The sequence below is a fragment of the Cyprinus carpio genome, chromosome B24 (assembly GCF_018340385.1).
Source record: "Cyprinus carpio isolate SPL01 chromosome B24, ASM1834038v1, whole genome shotgun sequence".
NCBI lineage: Eukaryota > Metazoa > Chordata > Actinopteri > Cypriniformes > Cyprinidae > Cyprinus > Cyprinus carpio.
Genome location: NC_056620.1, coordinates 18,112,477 through 18,129,846, shown reverse-complemented (window position 1 = coordinate 18,129,846; position 17,370 = coordinate 18,112,477). Strand labels below are relative to the sequence as shown.

Sequence of the window (17,370 nt, the reverse complement as noted above, 5' to 3'; positions counted from 1 at the left end):
GAAAAAAAGGTGAAAAAGAATTGGACCGACGTCCACATGTGGATGCGACTTACCCCGTCAAACCTTCAGCATCTCATCGTGCCGCCCATCTCAGCAAGGTGGGATGCCTGATCGTGATAAACCCAGGACGGTGCGGCGATGTTAGAGAGAGCCAGGCGGCCAGTCCCGTGGTGCGCAGGTGGACGCGGTACACACTTGCAGGGGGGATGCTTGACAAAAGGATCAAAACCCACTGCCCACTCCCGAGCCAGTTGTTGCTTGACACAGCAAATGAACTTACAGCACAAGAGCGAGTGAAGCTGAGGGAGGGAGAGACAGACGGAGAGAGAGAGGCAGAGGAGGAGAGAGAGAGTGTTTGGCGCGTGTGTGTGTGAGCGAGAGATGGAGAATGAGTGAGAGAGAAGAGGAGGTGGGGGTAGAAGGGGGTTCGGAGTGAGCGGGCGAGCGAGGGAGAGAGAGAGAGAAATCACAGCATAACAAAACCTATAGCTACGTGGATGGCCACTCTCTCTCTCTCTATCTCTCTCCACCCTCTCCGGCTCAAAGAAAGGGAGAGAATAATTAGATTTGAGCCACACATGCTTTCCAAAAGCACTGACTCGTGGATCCCAGGCACCTAATGTTGGATTAATTGAGGGAGATCTGATGTGCTACATGTACCGTGAGCCCTGAGCTCTGACTCCCCCTCTTCCTCCTCCTCCTCCTCCTCACGACGCCAAAAAACTACCACCGTGATACGACTCCCTGCTCCTCTCTCCCAGCATATGGTGACTGACACGGCACTGTAGGCACAGAGAAAAGAAATAATAGATTGTTTATTTAATTGCGAATACATTCAGACGTTTATTAGGCTGGATTTGTGCTTCTGTCAGAGTGGAAAATAGTCAGTATCCATCTTAGAAAGTGTTGTGAATGCCAACAGGAAAGGAAAAATCAGAGTTATAGGGTTTAAAGAAAACAAATGCATCCAATTTCACTTTTTGACCGTGGTGTTTGCGATTAAAAAAACCTAAAATGTTTAGAAATAGGCTTTCTTCCCTTTGTATAGATGGGAATAATGAATGTACATAACGCAATTTTCATCAAAATATAGTATATATAGATCTATATAGAAATATTCCTTTAAGATAGTCCTGCAAATATTCCTTACAGTTAAGATATGTAAGAATTTCTACACATTTTTGACTGTGAATAATCAAAAACATGTAGAAATGCATTTAAAAAACACACACACACACACACACACACACAAATGTGTCTATATATACAGTACATACACACACGCATACATATATATATGGAAATTATTTAAAAATTTACTTATATATATATATAGTATATATATATATATATATATATATATATATATATTCCATTCAAGTTTATTTGTATAGCACTTTTCATGATGCAAATTGTTGCAAAGCAGCTTTACAGAAAATAAAGTTTCTACATTATATTTAGTAACAGCTTATCAGTGGTGAGCTGATGTCCATATGGCAGAAATGTATGGTAAAAATCAAGCCGTTAGTTAATGTAATGTAATCAAACAGACGGTGAACACTATTAACAGTATATGATTATATGTTGCGATCAAACTTATAGCAAAATTTGGTAGTTTCGTATATTGTCTGAGGGTTTGCATCATCTGAGGTCTTCTGAGGGGTTGGCATCTTCTCTTCTCACACACACATATATAGATATGTGTGTGTGTGTGTGTGTGTGTGTGTGTATAAATACATAGATATAATAGATATATGCATACAGACCCACACATACATATACATACACTTGACTACACCGCAACAATATGCCGCCATTTCCACTTCCACCTCATCCCCTTTGATAAAAATCGCATCAATAATATCAATATGATATTCAATATTCAAGGTAAATGGCAAAAGAAAGCAGCTCTGGTAACTGGCTTTTAACAGACCAGCAGACAAAGGAATCAGACATGTTGAATTTCACGCCATGGAAAGCGGTCTACTGCCCCCTGTTGACCATTCCGTCACGGTCCAAACAGGAAGGCCCAGACAGCTGGACCATATTGCGACGACACACGGCGTAATAATTACAGGAAAAACACAATTCTTTATCAAGCTATAGTCGTCTAATCAACATTACGCACGAAACAAAGCAAATCGGTGAAAATGGAGGAGAAATGGAGGGATGAGAGCCGGAGGAAGAGGGGGAGGAGAGGCACTCTTGTTCTCTCTCTCTCTCTCTCAAGGAGAGGTGAGAATTCCTTACAAAAGCCCGGATGATACTGTTTTCACCCTTCCAAGGCCATATGAGCTCGGCACAAAGACGTACGCCAGATGAAAAAATAAATAAAAAAATCACCCGCTTTCACTTTTTAGCTTCTACTCGTTTGGTCTTTTTTGACACAAAGTAGCAATTAAGGTGAGAGTGTTATGGAGGGAAGGAAGAGGCCTTGTCTGCTAAACACCCTTTGTTTGCTCACGCCGAAATAACTGAAATCGACTTTCAGAAAAGAATGAAATACATTAATTGACATCTATAATAAAGCGCCTCTGTATGGTATTTTGATCAACTCACCCCCGTTTCAGGTCACAAACTAATGAACGGAAGGTAAAGACACATTGTCATCTGATGTTCCCTGTGGATTGTTTTAGAACATGTATGTAATGACCGGCTATTAGCGTGCTATTTTTTCCCGCGCCGCCCAGCGTGGACACATTAGTTCATTAGCAGCTGTTTCACTGCTGTAAATATCTTCACCCGGGCGAAAAAAATGATTTATTTAAATTTGATGCACTGAGTTTATTTGCCTGGTGGCTCGTGCGAGCTGAAGAGAGAGATATTCACCTATCCTTACAATAAACAACACCACCACCCCCCCCCAACCTCGCCTGCCTTGCTGTATTTCAATTCAACAAGCTTATAAACACACATACGCTAGCGCACGCGGGCATCCGGCAAATAGAATTCCTTCAAACGTACGTGGGTTGAAACACACTCCAGGGATAGAGAGAGGAGAGGTGCAGGGAGCAAAGGCCAGGCGCGGAGCTCCCTGTATCCAAATGGCATTACTCACTCTGAGATGTATCATTAAAGAAAGAAGTACCGCAGGCCATGGCTGACAGACCGTGCAACAGTAAACAAGAAAAAAACAGCAGCGTTTGACAGCTAAAACACCGTGCTTTCATTCCCACACTGATACCGACAACATGGAGATGTGTTCAAATGAGACGTCGTATGTACGTACCTGTGTGCGTTTTGGGTAAACAGTATCTTTGACACTATTTGAAATGTTTTATGGTGTTGCGATGACTTTTGCTGTTCAATTTGTGCTTTTTGTCTTTTGTGCAAGCGCACTGGTGATCCACGGGAAAGAAAAAAGCAAGGATCTCTTCAATATCTTAACTGTTTCTCCTAGCTTTGAGGTTAAATGGAGACATTTGCAGACCTTTGTCCTGGGAAGAAGGCCACAGGAATCACATGAGACTTTTCTGGAGGTTCGCAAGAAAGTGCAACTATGTCTCAAATTGTGCTTGGATGCAGTCACATTAGTTTCAATATGAGCTCAAACACTTTTCACCAAATCATTACTTTGGAATTTAAGAAGAAACATCAGTCACTTTGTTTTAAGGTCAAATTCTCGCCATTAACAAACCATTAACTACGACTTTTGCCTCAATAAATTCCTAATTTGCTGCTTATTAATAGTTAGTAAGGTAATGTTTAGGTATTTGGTAGGATTAGGGATGTGAAATATGTTCATGCAGACTATATGCTTTATAAGCACTAATAAACAGCCAATATGTTAATAATAGGCATGCTAATAGCAACTAGTTAATAGTGAGAATATTTGAGAATAGTGAGAATATACTAAAGAATTTGAGAATAGTGAGAATATACTAAAGTGTCATGAAACATCTGAGACAAATTTGATATTTAAATGGGGTTTCAGTATGAATTCATGATTAATTTTTATTGATCTTTAATCTCATTGTATCTCTTATTTTAGGAGACCCTCTGGAGTTTCAGAATAGATCTTGAAAATCTCAAACTGTGCTTCAATTTACCAAAAAATTCAGAGACCTCAGACCTCAGTAAACATTTCTCATCAAAATCTCCCAAGACCAAATTATGAGCTGTTATGGAGAAACATCTGAGTTGATACTTAAGTGAGATCTCCATATGAAAATTTTTCTTGACAACTTTTCAAGACTTATTTCAAGACTATTTTGTTAATTTTAATTCCATAGCTCTTGCTGTGTCAACACAACTGTACAACTTGTTTCCATTTAATTTAAAGAAAAAAAATTATACAAAGTTGATATTTTAACAGACAACTCTTCAATACAATTTTCTTCAATGCAATACAATATCAAGGAAAGTCACAAACCTCCTTAAAATCTCACATCTCTGTTTCAGAAGAGTTCTCAACCATTTCTTAAACTGTGCTCAGATGCACCAAGACACCAAAGCCTGCATTCAAAAAAAAAAAAAACCTTTCTCAGTATGAATTTTTACAAAAAAATTCATCAAATTCATATAAGACTAAATCATCTGAGCTGCTATTCATGTTAATTTTACAGCTCTTCACTCTTACTACTGTTTTTATTTCTCTTAAAAATGTAAATTTAACAAACAACTCCATTAGGTCTTCTGAGCTTTTAAAACTCTTAACTGTATGTCTACAATTGTCACAGTTGTGCCCAATGAAATTTTAGGAGAATCATCTGAGACTAAGTTGATACTTAAATGAAACATAAGTCAAAACGATATAAAAAGTGTAGATGTAGTGTGTGTAAACACAGAAGCACTTTCTTAAACTGACAGAATGCTGGAGACCCTAGATGCACACACACACACACACACACACACACGCACACACAAAGTGACTATACTTCCTGCCAGGGACACAGCAAGAAGGAAAGTGTATGTGTGAGCATTATGATGATGAGAGTGTACCTAAATCTGTCTATTATTACCACTGCAAGATCATGTGACTCGATTCACATGCCAGTTACAATTATATAGAGGGCGGAACATAAAATATGAGATATGATGTGAAGGACAGAAAGTGTCTAACATTCTGCGGCTTTTGTAGCACTATTATTTGTCATTCCAATAAAACCTAGTGAAACCTGAAACTCGAGTGAGAGAAAATGAAGTCTACAATCCGAGCTCCTCCAACGAAATCTGTTTTTTAACACTCTCTCCCACACACACATGCAAATACACACAAAGGCAACTAGGTATGTAAATTGGATGCTCTCTCATGCAAATTATTTTCTGGTTATTAAAAACCAGCAAAGGTTGTTTGGAAAATCTGCCACTCTAGTGGGTTTCACTGTTTCAGATCGTGGTAGAGAACATTTAAAGGGATAGTTCACCTAAAAAGGAAAAGTCTCTCATTATTTACTCACCGTTTCAAAGCCTGTTGATTTTCTTTCTTCTATGGAACACAAAAGGAGAAGTTCGGCAGGATGTTCACACTGCTCTTTTACCATACAAGTGAATGGTGACCAAGATGACCTAAAATCTACAGCAACAGTACAAATGTCTTATTTGCTATGTTCCAAGTCATCTATATTCATATGATAACATTGTCACTTCTCAGAGCTTGATTGCTCCAGTCACCATTCACTTTCATTGTATGGAAAAGAGCAGCGTGAACATTCTGCTTAATTTCTCCTTTTGTGATTCACAGAAAAAAGGTCATACAGGTTTGCAAGTCAATAACTGAGACAGAATTTGCATTTTAAACCCGAGGATGTCAACAACTCAAAATCTGATTGAAACATGGGTTTTCTTGCACTCAGAATTACACAAAGCATGACATACAGCTGAGCATAAAATGCTTTGAAACCTCCCTCTCTCTCTGTTGCTGTCACATATCAATTGTGAACGGCTCGCTGTCAAGGGGCTCCACCAATCTCATTATGGTCTCGGTCTGTCAATGCTGACAAAGCAAAATTATTGCTTGTCACTGGATATTTATGTCCAGAAGGCTTAAACCAGACAGAGCGCTTCCTTTTTATTTGTGTCTTCTGTCCATAGATTGACCATTGACCTCTATGTGCCACTGTAAGAGGAAACGTTCAGACACATGACAGCTCTGGAAGGATAATGTCTATAAATCCAACACCTGGACAAAATATCGAGAATCAGACCAATGACTTGAAGCCATCTCGGATGTAGTTACCCACTGTGTTTGTAATTAACCAATCGCATTCTTCCGCAGAGGCTGATGATGAATGTAAAATTAATGTTGACCTGTTTTATTTATTTATTTGTGTTTATTTATTTTACTAATAATAGTAAAAACACACAAACACATTTACATGCATATATAGGAAAAATGATTTTTTTTCTGAATAAAGTATAATTTAAATGCAAATATGCACTAATATTTCAGTTATTATATATTTAAAGAACAAATAAATATTTTACACACACACACACAAAGTATTATATTTAACACAAGTAGTTTACATGTGTGTATATAGTATGAAATATGTTATTTTATATTTAAATATCTTTAAACAAACACTTCAAACTAATCAAATATTTAACAATTAAATATTGGAGATTAAATATTGAATGAAATATACTTATGTATAAATATTTAAAAATAACTTAAATATGTATTTACTATAATTTACTATAAATTAACAAATATATAATCGTTATTAAATGGTTACATTTCAATGTTACAATGATTTTGAGTGGCTTATTGCTTCATATAATTTTTTTTTTTTTTTTTAATTAATATATATATATATATATATATATAATTTTTTTTTTTTTTTTGTAATGAACACGTATGAGGATGTTTGGCAAGGGATCAGTAGTCAGTGTCTTTTTGCATTAATACAGTTTTATGCATCTGTGTTTACATGGATATCAACTTTAATCAAAATCTCCAAAATGTCTTAAGAGCCCGAGATCCTTTGAAACTACATTAACAGAACATCATGCATTATGGCAGATGTGTCGAATTTTCATATTCTGCTTTTTTTTTTTTTTTTTTTATGTGGAAAAGGCTTGTAGATGAGTGGGACATTTCTATGCAGCCTTCGCTCTATTACAGGATCATATCATTGGACATGTCACCCATCTAAGTGTGTGAAACCACAGCGGCGCTGTGAAATTTTCACAAGATGAACAGAATCGAGGCCCTGAGCTTCTCCTCAAAGGCTCTGACTGAAAACCTCTTCCACATTTTAGCATGTGTTTACCTCAGGAAGCTGCCCGAGGAAACCAAAGCCAATGTAGTACATTCACTGGCTTTGATTCATCCCAAAAAGAAGTTAATTAACTGCCAACATCCTCATCGCTCTTTATTTTTCTGTTTTCTTTTAATTTGCTTGATTCTTTCTGCTTGGTTTGCTGGTGTGTCATTATATCTGGCACCCGTTTCATGTTTACCCCTGAGTGATCCGATATTTACGTGGTTGTGGAGAGTGAACTGAAGATGCCGCGTTGCCAAATCGATGACACATTTTCAAAATGTTCTGGCAGTTTCTGCAGCACATGACACTGAGGGAGTGGGCTGAGCGCGAGTGGAATCACACACACACACACACACACACACGGCCCCTTTGAATACTGCCATCTGCTTTCAGCACTACAGTGTCATCAAACTCATACACAGCGATCAGTATTGCAATGTTTGTACGATGGAAACATGTCAACAATGCACCACATATTCATAAACAGAAATAGTACTGAGGATGATTCGCTTAAATCACTTTAGAGCAAAAATTTGCTCAAATTCAAGGACCCCCACAGTCTATAATTGTCTAATGGACCGATGTATGCAGCCAGCCAATCAGCTAGCAGATAATGGAGTCCAGGCAGTACAGTTGTATGACATATTAAATCTACATAATAATAATGCTTGTATAAATGCCATATTTCTGGGAAACTGCTTGGTTACCGACTAACAACATAAATGCTCATCTGGAATATGGGAAGTTGACTGAAACAATTTTGGAAAGTGTATAAATATAAATATGTTCTGCAGCTGATGTGCTATATTCCATCTAAAACTATTTAAACAACATTTTAATAATACTTGTTTAAATAATATTATTATTATACATTCAGACTTTATGTATTTTATTTAAATTATTTAGATAAAACAGTGTGTGTGTGTGTGTGTGTGTGTGTGTGTGTGTGTGTGTGTGTGTGTGTGTGTGTGTGTGTGTATTATACAGTACACACACACACACAGACAGACAGACATATTTTTAACACAAACAATAAAGATACTATAAAATAAAATAACTATAATGTAACTAAATAACTATACTTACACTAATGTATTTTGAAAACATAATACAGTACAAATGTATACAATTTTTATAAATATTTAAACACTAATAAACTGTAAACAAATGTAAACATTTTAAACACATTATGCAAAACAGATAGTTTTGACTTCAAAATGTATAATATGTATAAATATATAAAATATACTGACTTCTAAAACTAATAACTCAAATCTAAACTTTATTAAACTTAAATATTAAACAACATCTTAATTCTTTATTTAATAATATTATTATACATTGTGTTTATTTTTTTGTATTTTTAAAAATTATTCAGGTAAGTCTGATGTATACTTACATTTTAGAAATAAATATAATTTAGTATACAAATATGTATATGTATAATAAATAGTTATAAAAAGTGTAAACAAATGTAAATATTTTAAACAGATTATATAAAGCAGATGACTCTAAAATTAAATAAAATCTGAAATTAAAATGAACCGATTTAACTAAAATTAACTGATTGCCCTTTAAGACAATGTTTAAAAAAAAAAAAAAAAAAATGAAATGGCACATAGTATGTGTTAACTTCCTATACTCTGATATCATTTATCTAGGCTGCTGGTAAACTGAAAATTCAAGGCCTCCCAGAAAAAAAATGTTCTTTTATTGAGTTTTTGACACTACTGTAAAATAGCGTTGCCTTTTTAAAATGCAGTCAGGGAGATTCTATCGTTGTGATATTGGATTTTGAGGTGAACTGGGTTGGTTTTTGGGGCAAGATGTGAGTGAGTTCTTAATGGAAGCTGGGAGGAAGTGCGGTAACGGCTGTGTGACGGTCCTTACCAGAACCCAGTCGTGACTCACTCAGACAAGGGGTGACAGAAACATGGCACCCAGGAGACTAACACACACATCACCCTCCCATGCCGGAGCGCCGCTGACGCATCACCATCGCTGCCTGCCCAGACCTGCTCTCTTTGAGCTTCTCTCCATCTTCCTCTGCCGTCTTGGAGTCGGGAGTGTTCCGTCATCTCCATATGTCGGCTGCATCTCTGCTGCTTTACACTTTTCAAGCAGGATCTGGCCTAGAAATGAGCAGCAATTAAGTTTACTCTGAAGTCAATTTCAGAGGATGTTTGTGATTGGCAGCAAACCGTACTGAAGACAAACTCAAAGCAAAGTTTCATTGCTCAGAGACCTAAAGCTCAGGAGACCTTAGTAATGTTTTGTTAGAGTATCAAGTACTGGATGTTTCAGATGTTTTTCCTAAAATGTGTTAAAAAGTGAAGCAAATGGGAGTATAGAGCTAAAATAAAAGTTATTTATTCAAAATTAATTCATATGAATATTGAAATCTGACTATTGATTTCAGATTTCTGCATTTTGGCAAATATATGCATATTAGAAAAAGTCTATTAGAAGAAAAATATGAGAAGCAGGAGATTAATTTACTCATTATTTAAACATCTCAGATCAGTCAGATCTCTTATTAAAATTATCCATCAATAGAGTTGTCTTTTTTTATATGGAATGGAAAATATGAGCACATTTTGAGACACTGTTGTGAACACTTCTGAAAGTCTAAATGAGAATTAGACCCTCCCTCCTCAGAATCAAAATTTGAAAAGCAGCAGAATTTTGCAAAAATCATTGCTCTTAATTAAATCTTGTCTAGGAGAAACAACTGAGATGTTCCTGTGTCTCTCCTTTATGGATTGGCAAATCTGGGCACATTTTGAGACACTGTTAAGGTTTTATTTTTTATTTTATTTTTTCAAAAAAATCATGCTTATTTGGCTCCCCCCCCCAATCATCATCTAGGAAGCAGCAGAATTAAGCAAAAATCTAGATTTGCTTTCAGTTTAATCTCGTTGTCTAAATGAAACAATATCACATTAAAAACATCCTCCAATCAATGTTATCTTTAGTGTAGGTTGGCAATTTTAACACATTTTGTGATGCTGTTGAAATCTCCATTTGCTTATAATTTAACCTAATTTTTGACTAAGAAAAACAATTGAGATGCGTACCACATTTTATGAAGTCTGAGATCTCAATGGATTTCTCACTAGTGTGGGTTGGCAATTTTGAGCACATTTTGAGACACTGTTGAGATCTCTTCTGAAAGTCTAAAAAAGAACATGAAAATATTAGGATCTTTTTCTCAGGACTGAAATCTGAGAAGCAGTAGAATTAAGCAAAAATCTCCATTTGAGATGTAATTGAGATGTTCATCTCGTTACATAAGGTCTGAGATCTCATATTAAAAATATCCACCAATGGATTTTTCTTTAGTGTGGGTTGGTCATTTCAAACACATTTTGAGTTAAGATGTCCTCAAAAAGAGCTTTTTCTTCTTCTTCTTTTTTTGAGGATCAAAATCTGAGAAGCAGTAGAATTAAGCAAAAATCTCCATTTGCTTTTAATTAACTTTAATTTTAATAAGAGAAACAATTGGGATGTTCAAGAGAGTATTGAGTATTGGTTGGACATTTTGAGCACATTGAGACATTCTTGAGATGTCTTCTGAAAGAGAAACATGTCAAATTGACCCTGTTCTTGATTGAAGAACAATTAAGCAACAAATCTCTATTTACTCTATTTACTAATTTAATCTCATTGCCGACTAACAGAAACATTTGAGATTTAGAAAAATCTAAATGGTTTTAGATAGAAGATTATTAGGGCCTTTTCCCTTCACATTGCTGTCTAGGAGAAACAGCTCAGACATTGAGGAGATCTAACTTGCGATTACTAATTTTTACGGTTGTTGTAGAAGAATATCTGTTAATCTCGACCTCGTCTTTGATGCCATATCTTCTACTTCATTCCTGTGGACTCAACAAAGCCCGACGGCTGCTGGTACAAGAGACGGCAGACGCCTCACAGGGCTCTCATTGCTGTCAGTGATTGATCCCCTTGTTTTTATCTGGCGTAATTAAACATTTAGAGCCATGCGCTCCCTGTTGCTCAATGTAATTTCCTCTGAATTCAGAAGTCTCGCAGCCCAAGAAATCTTTATTATTGGCAATGAACCCAGCGCGATAATGAGCCAATGGGATGAAACACCCAGTTTAGCACACTCTAGTTACCATTTCTTGGGAGAGGAGGGGACCGCTCGATTTGTTCGCAGCACTACGGGCTCCTTCCCGAAAGAAACAAACGTGTTTACATTAACGCAAACACTGCATGGTGAAAATAAGTGTTTTTCTGTGCATGTTTTGGTTTAAATGGACAGCTGGTTAGTTGTAGCAACCTGCACGATAATGACCTAAGTGAAATGAAGTAGTGCAGAAAAAAAAATAAAGGTAACGAATAACAAATTGAGGACCAGCTGTGTCTCAAATTGTGTAGTGTTTAGAACAGCATGCGTATTGGCTCAGAATGCATATTAAGACACCCTTCAAACATGCATGAAACCAAGACCACACGAAGCACACAAATTATTTCCCAGTTTCCCCCGCTGTGTCTTTTGAGGAAGCAGGTCATGGTTTTTAGACTTTTTCAAATGCAGTCAAAACAAAAAAGTAGTTTATATTACCATTTACATGTTTGTTTAGTCTGTCGAATTTTGTTTTCAATTCTGTCATCATTTACTCACCCATCATTGTCCTTTGTAAAAAGATATTTTGAAGAATGCTGGCAGCCAGACAATTTCAGTTCCCACTGACTTTTATTATATACAGAGGACATCAGTGGGAACTGAAACTGTTTGGTTACCAACGTTCACAAAAACTTCCTTTGTTTTCAGCAGAAGAAAGAAAGTCATACCGGTTTGGAACGACACAAGGGTGAGTAAATAATAACAGATTTTTCTTATTTTTGGGTGGACTGTCCCTTTAAGTACACCTTCCTATTGTTAGAAAAGGAAACAAGCCACAAAAACTGACGACCAGTAACAGATTCACACGTAAAAAGGCTCAAAACGTACTCTGTGTTGGAAACACATCTAGCTACGCAAGAACGATTTACCATTGTTACTGTGTTTCTGAAATATGTTTATTCTAGAATTGATTACCAACCCTGCATAAAGTTATATCCAATGTTTCAACTTTGTCGTCATGATGACGCAATATTGGTAAAGCCTGTAAAAACTTCATATGATGTCCATGCTAAAACATAAAAGGGAAGTGATGTAGCTTTGTTCTTTACATGGAGCTAAGCAAGTAGTTATGTAGCTGTTTTGAAACTTCAAAAGAAAAAATGTATCTCCGTGTCGTCTGCAATGTCACAATGAATGAAACATACAGTACGTCTTTACCTGACAGTAGATGAATGGCAGCCCTCTGTTGATAAATGCTTTTGCATTGGTGACTAATAACAAAGTATGTAACAAAGTATGTACATAAATTTGCAGCTCAAATAATGCATGTTTTTATAGAATAATTAATGTAAACACTTTATATATTTTGTAAAATGCAACATTTTTCTTAAAAACATTGTTTGTTGTTTTTAATGCAACACCAGCCTCTTTTTAATCGCAAAAACATACCTTAAGTATTGAATGTTAAATAGTAATAATAATAATAAAAAAAAAAAATTCAACTTAAAGCTAATAAAAATAGACCTATTTTTTTCTAAAATAAATAAATAAATAGTCAAAAAAAATTATATATATTAAAAATATTTACATTTATATTTAAGGCCTTTAAACTCTCTGGATGCTTGCTTTTAAAATATATTTTAAAAATGTAAATAAAATATAATAAATTTGCTTTAGAATTAAATAAATATAATAGTTGAAATTATTTCTCCTGCGATAAATATTACGCCACAAATACTACAAATACTGTACTAAAGCCGAAACATTCCTAATTGGGTCAGTCAAAAGTTGGCATCTGCATTTGCATAGAGCCATTTGCACATATTCTTTTCAAGACACCGTCCAGTCAGACAAAACTTCTCTCATAAATGATTCACTCAATGAACATTTGAGTTGTTCACTGTGCTGGAGCTGAGTGGATCATTACATCCACTCTACAGCTGCTAGAGTCATCGATGGTTTATAAAACACATGTCTGCTGTAATTCCACATGTCCACGGTTCTGTGTCCCACCCAACAATGCCCTCCCCCCCACTGCTTATGCATTAATAATATTAGGGCAAATTTGATGCTTCAGTTCAGGGGAAGCATTACTCATTTAAGGAGTGCATGGCACTATCTGTCTCTATCTTTCTCAGTGTGGGGCCTAATGGCTCTGATTGAACTCCAAATTCAATTTAGACAGGATATTACTGTTACATGAGCTCTCCTCAACAATGCCATTTCCCTTGCTTATACAGTACATTACCCAGTAAAGCTGGGCCTTTCCTGCTAAAACAAAACCAGAAAAATGAGAGAACGAAAAGAAAGTGACTTTTCCATCTCGCAATGGCAATGATTGTCGATTTCAAACTGTATTTTACACTAACGTCTTGAAATCCCGTGGCAGAGTGAGCAGAATCTATTTTCATTACCCCGCTGTCAACACGGAGCCAGTGTCCGTCTCTCAGTAAAACTGCACCCGTCACTGACGCGAATCGTGATTTTGCTCCGGATATTTTTGTTTTGGCAGCAAAATAACTTTCAGCATCTTACACAAACTTCTGCTCACTTACATCAGGGTTTGACTGTCATTCTTGCAATCTGATTTAAATCGCATAATGTTGCAGTTCCTAAAGCCGTTACCGGCCAACTGGTGAGTTGAGCTGCATGATATTGCCAGTTCATGAGTTCACATGTCCATCTGACCCTTGAAAGTGGTAAAGGTAAACAGATTAGTATGGGTAAAGAGATTTGGCTTGCTGTCTATAAAAAAGGAGGGAGCTTTATGATGCCCTTTCTGGATTAATTAATTAAAGGCAGGTGATCTAAAGTATAGTTGTAAAAATAAAGATGCAGTAAATTAAAAATAAATAAAATAATGGTTGTGATTAACAGGACTAGATGAACAAGCTCCTCTCAAACTTTTTTTCTGAAATGATATAACAAAACAGTAACAACCAGCTGCAATGTTCTAATTTAACATATGAATATTTATTAATTATATATTTAAATATTGTATTCTTTTCATGCACTGATATAACAAAACAGTAACAACCAGCTGCAATGTTCTAGCATTTGTTTTGTTTTGTTTTGTTTTACACATTTTTATAAATAAAAATGCCATGGACATTTCTAAAGAACACTGTAAAAAAAAAGTCTGTAAAATAACAAAAAAAAAGTACTGGCAGCTCATTACTGTTAACTCTAAAACACAATGCAATGAAGTGTAAAATGCAATACTGAAAACACCTGTGTAAGAAAATTCCTTCGATCTAATATACTGCCCTATTTTTAATTTATTCAAATGAACCATTTGAATGGAAATGATGCAAATGAATCAAACTTTTTAAACAATTTATTCAAACAAAAAATTTTAATAAATGTTGTTATATATGTTATGTTTCCAGAGTAATGATGCTGAACATTCAGCTATTTTTCCACAAACATATTAAGCAGCACTTTACATTAATAACAAGAAATGTTTCTTGAGCTGCATATTAGAATGATTTCTGAAGACTGTAGTAATGATGCTGAAGATTCAGCTATATCATCACAGGAATAAATTACATTTGAAAATATTTTTAAAAAAGAACACAGGTATTTTTAAATTGTAATAATATTTAAATTACCTATTGATAATATTGGCAATAGAGACATCACAAAAAATTAATACAAAATTAAAAACAAATAAAATATAAACTTTTATAAGCTTCATTTTTCTTTAATTTTATGGGCAAAAACCACACAAACACATTTAAAATACTTAATATGTAAGAAAAACACATTTAAAATAAATAAAATATAATAAAAAACAACAAATATATACAAACACATTTAAAATACTTATTATGTAAGAAAAAATAAGTTATATATCATATAATCAATTAATTTCTTCAACTAAATGAATTAAATATAAATACATAAATAAAATAATTATATAATTAAATATTTCATTATATATATATATATATATATATATATATATATATATATATATATATATATTCATCAAATATATAATTAAATATTTCATTATTGCATGCACTAATATAACAATACACAGTAATAAACAGCAATAATCATTTAAATTGATTCAAAAGGTTTGAAGCAATGAATCAGCCAATTAAAATATTAAATAAATGAATTGAAATGTACAGTTTGAATGGATTCATTTGGAAAGAATCAAACTTAACTGTAAAACCATTTTACCAATGAAATAAGAGTTAAATCAGAGTTAAGTCTTAATTCTCTCATATACTTAAGTCACAGAATAAGAAGCGATCATAAAATATAATCAAAGGAAGCTCCCAAAAATGCATTATAAAATCATCTAGATACTCGCAATGTTACTTCATTTTAGCAAAATCATAATAAATATATTGTGAATATTCACTTGAAGACAGAAGGCACAATTTGACCTGAATAAAAAAAAAAAACAACAACAAAAAACACTTTCAGAAAGATCTGTAAACTGTATTTAACAGCAACATAGTTCAAATCATGTGCTGAATCTCTTTTCGTTATCCTGCTCTCATCATAGAGGTGAAAACATGATTAGGTGAGGACAGGAATTCTGGAAAATCCATGATCATCACCTTCCCGCAGAGAGCAGACACCTCTGATCACACTGCCACGTTCTCTCTGGACATCAGAGATGTGAATCTATAGGTAGATGTGTCTTCCATCCCACCCCACACACACCAGACTAACGGGTAATGAGGGGAGGTGATATGTTTAAGCACCGCGGGTCCCTGCGGTGCCGTGTGAATGAGGCTCTCTAAGATCGTCACGGCCCATTGTGCTGGCCAGTCCGCCACTGATTATTTTAACAAATAGCATTCCTATTCAAGTCAACAGAAAGGTTTCCAATGACAGCTCGCATGACAAAAGGTCAGGGGCAGGCTGCTTGCCGTTAATTAAGTAAAATTGGTGAATGTCAGAACTACAAAGGTCAACGTTAATCCACGCCATTGTCTCATCTCCTCAGGTTTCATCCAATGGGCTGGGGGGGGGTCCTTGACAGATATTAAACAAGCTAAATTCATTCGGGACTATTTAAAGATTAATGCAGCTATGCAGGTCTAACCACACAGTCAGCACATGCTCATTGAAACAATCAGATCTCACAGACGACGTGCCCACTGCTGGCCAGAGACGTTTAGGTGAAGCTGCCAACCTGATCTTTTAATTATCTGCTTTGTTTGCATTGGCTTTGGTGTGTGTGCAATTCGAGCGCAGCATACTCGGTGTAGGAATGCATCAATATAGAAATGATACATGACAATTATGGCTGATAACTAATATATACAAATCCTTTAAATATACCCTAAACTGTAATGTACAATCAGGGCCGGCGCTCCGCACACGCACATCACGCACTGCGCGTAGGGCACCAAGTGCTTGGGGGGGGCACCAAAAAATCTGGGTCGTGAAAAAAAATCATCACAATAGGCTACTAGTATAAATAACAAATAAAATATTTCTAAAAGCATGTTAATATACAAAAGCAATACAAAAGTAATATAGGCCTAGACCAAATTAGTCGAGAAAAAGGTGAATCTCTGTGCCAGTCTCCCTCTGGTGCCCCCTCCTTCCCCACCTCCCAGTGGTCTGTTCGATTATGCCTCAATCAATGTCAAATTTGGCAGACACCGACCTCAGACATGGCCTCGAAAAGGCACCAAGAGTCGGGGGCGGAAAAAAAGAAAAAAGAAGAGACAGCGGGATGATGCTCGCGCGTCGCTTGCAGGTAAGACAATGTTTTAAATAAAAATGTTAGTTTTATAGCCCTTGCGTGTAGTATGCATGTCCAGGGGCGTCGGCGCGTCCGCGTCGCTAGTAGTGCAAAAGATCCAGGGCTTTTAGCCCTGCTGTTGTTGAGTTTGAATGTTTAGTTTAGTTTATTTCAGACGGACAACTTAGGTTCAAACACAACTGAGCTAATGTACAACAAACATATTTACATTAGTCTGAACAGGTGTAGGCTGAAGCTCTTGCTTATAATGCCTACCCTTTTTAAAACATCTCATCTTTTGATAAATAAAAAAAAAAAAAAAAAAAAAAAAACCTGTTGTTTTACATCAATATACT

General features: G+C 35.6%; 1 protein-coding gene across 1 annotated transcript in view; it reads left to right on the top strand.

The window, feature by feature from the left end:
* Positions 1 to 11,993: 11,993 nt before the first annotated feature.
* The window catches only part of snx7 (sorting nexin 7), a 35,523-nt gene continuing 30,146 nt past the window's right edge, over positions 11,994 to 17,370 (top strand). Inside the window, exon 1 of the mRNA XM_042752216.1 lies at positions 11,994 to 12,046. The gene's annotated coding sequence lies outside the window, so the exon portion shown is untranslated. The remainder of the gene's footprint in view (positions 12,047 to 17,370) is intronic.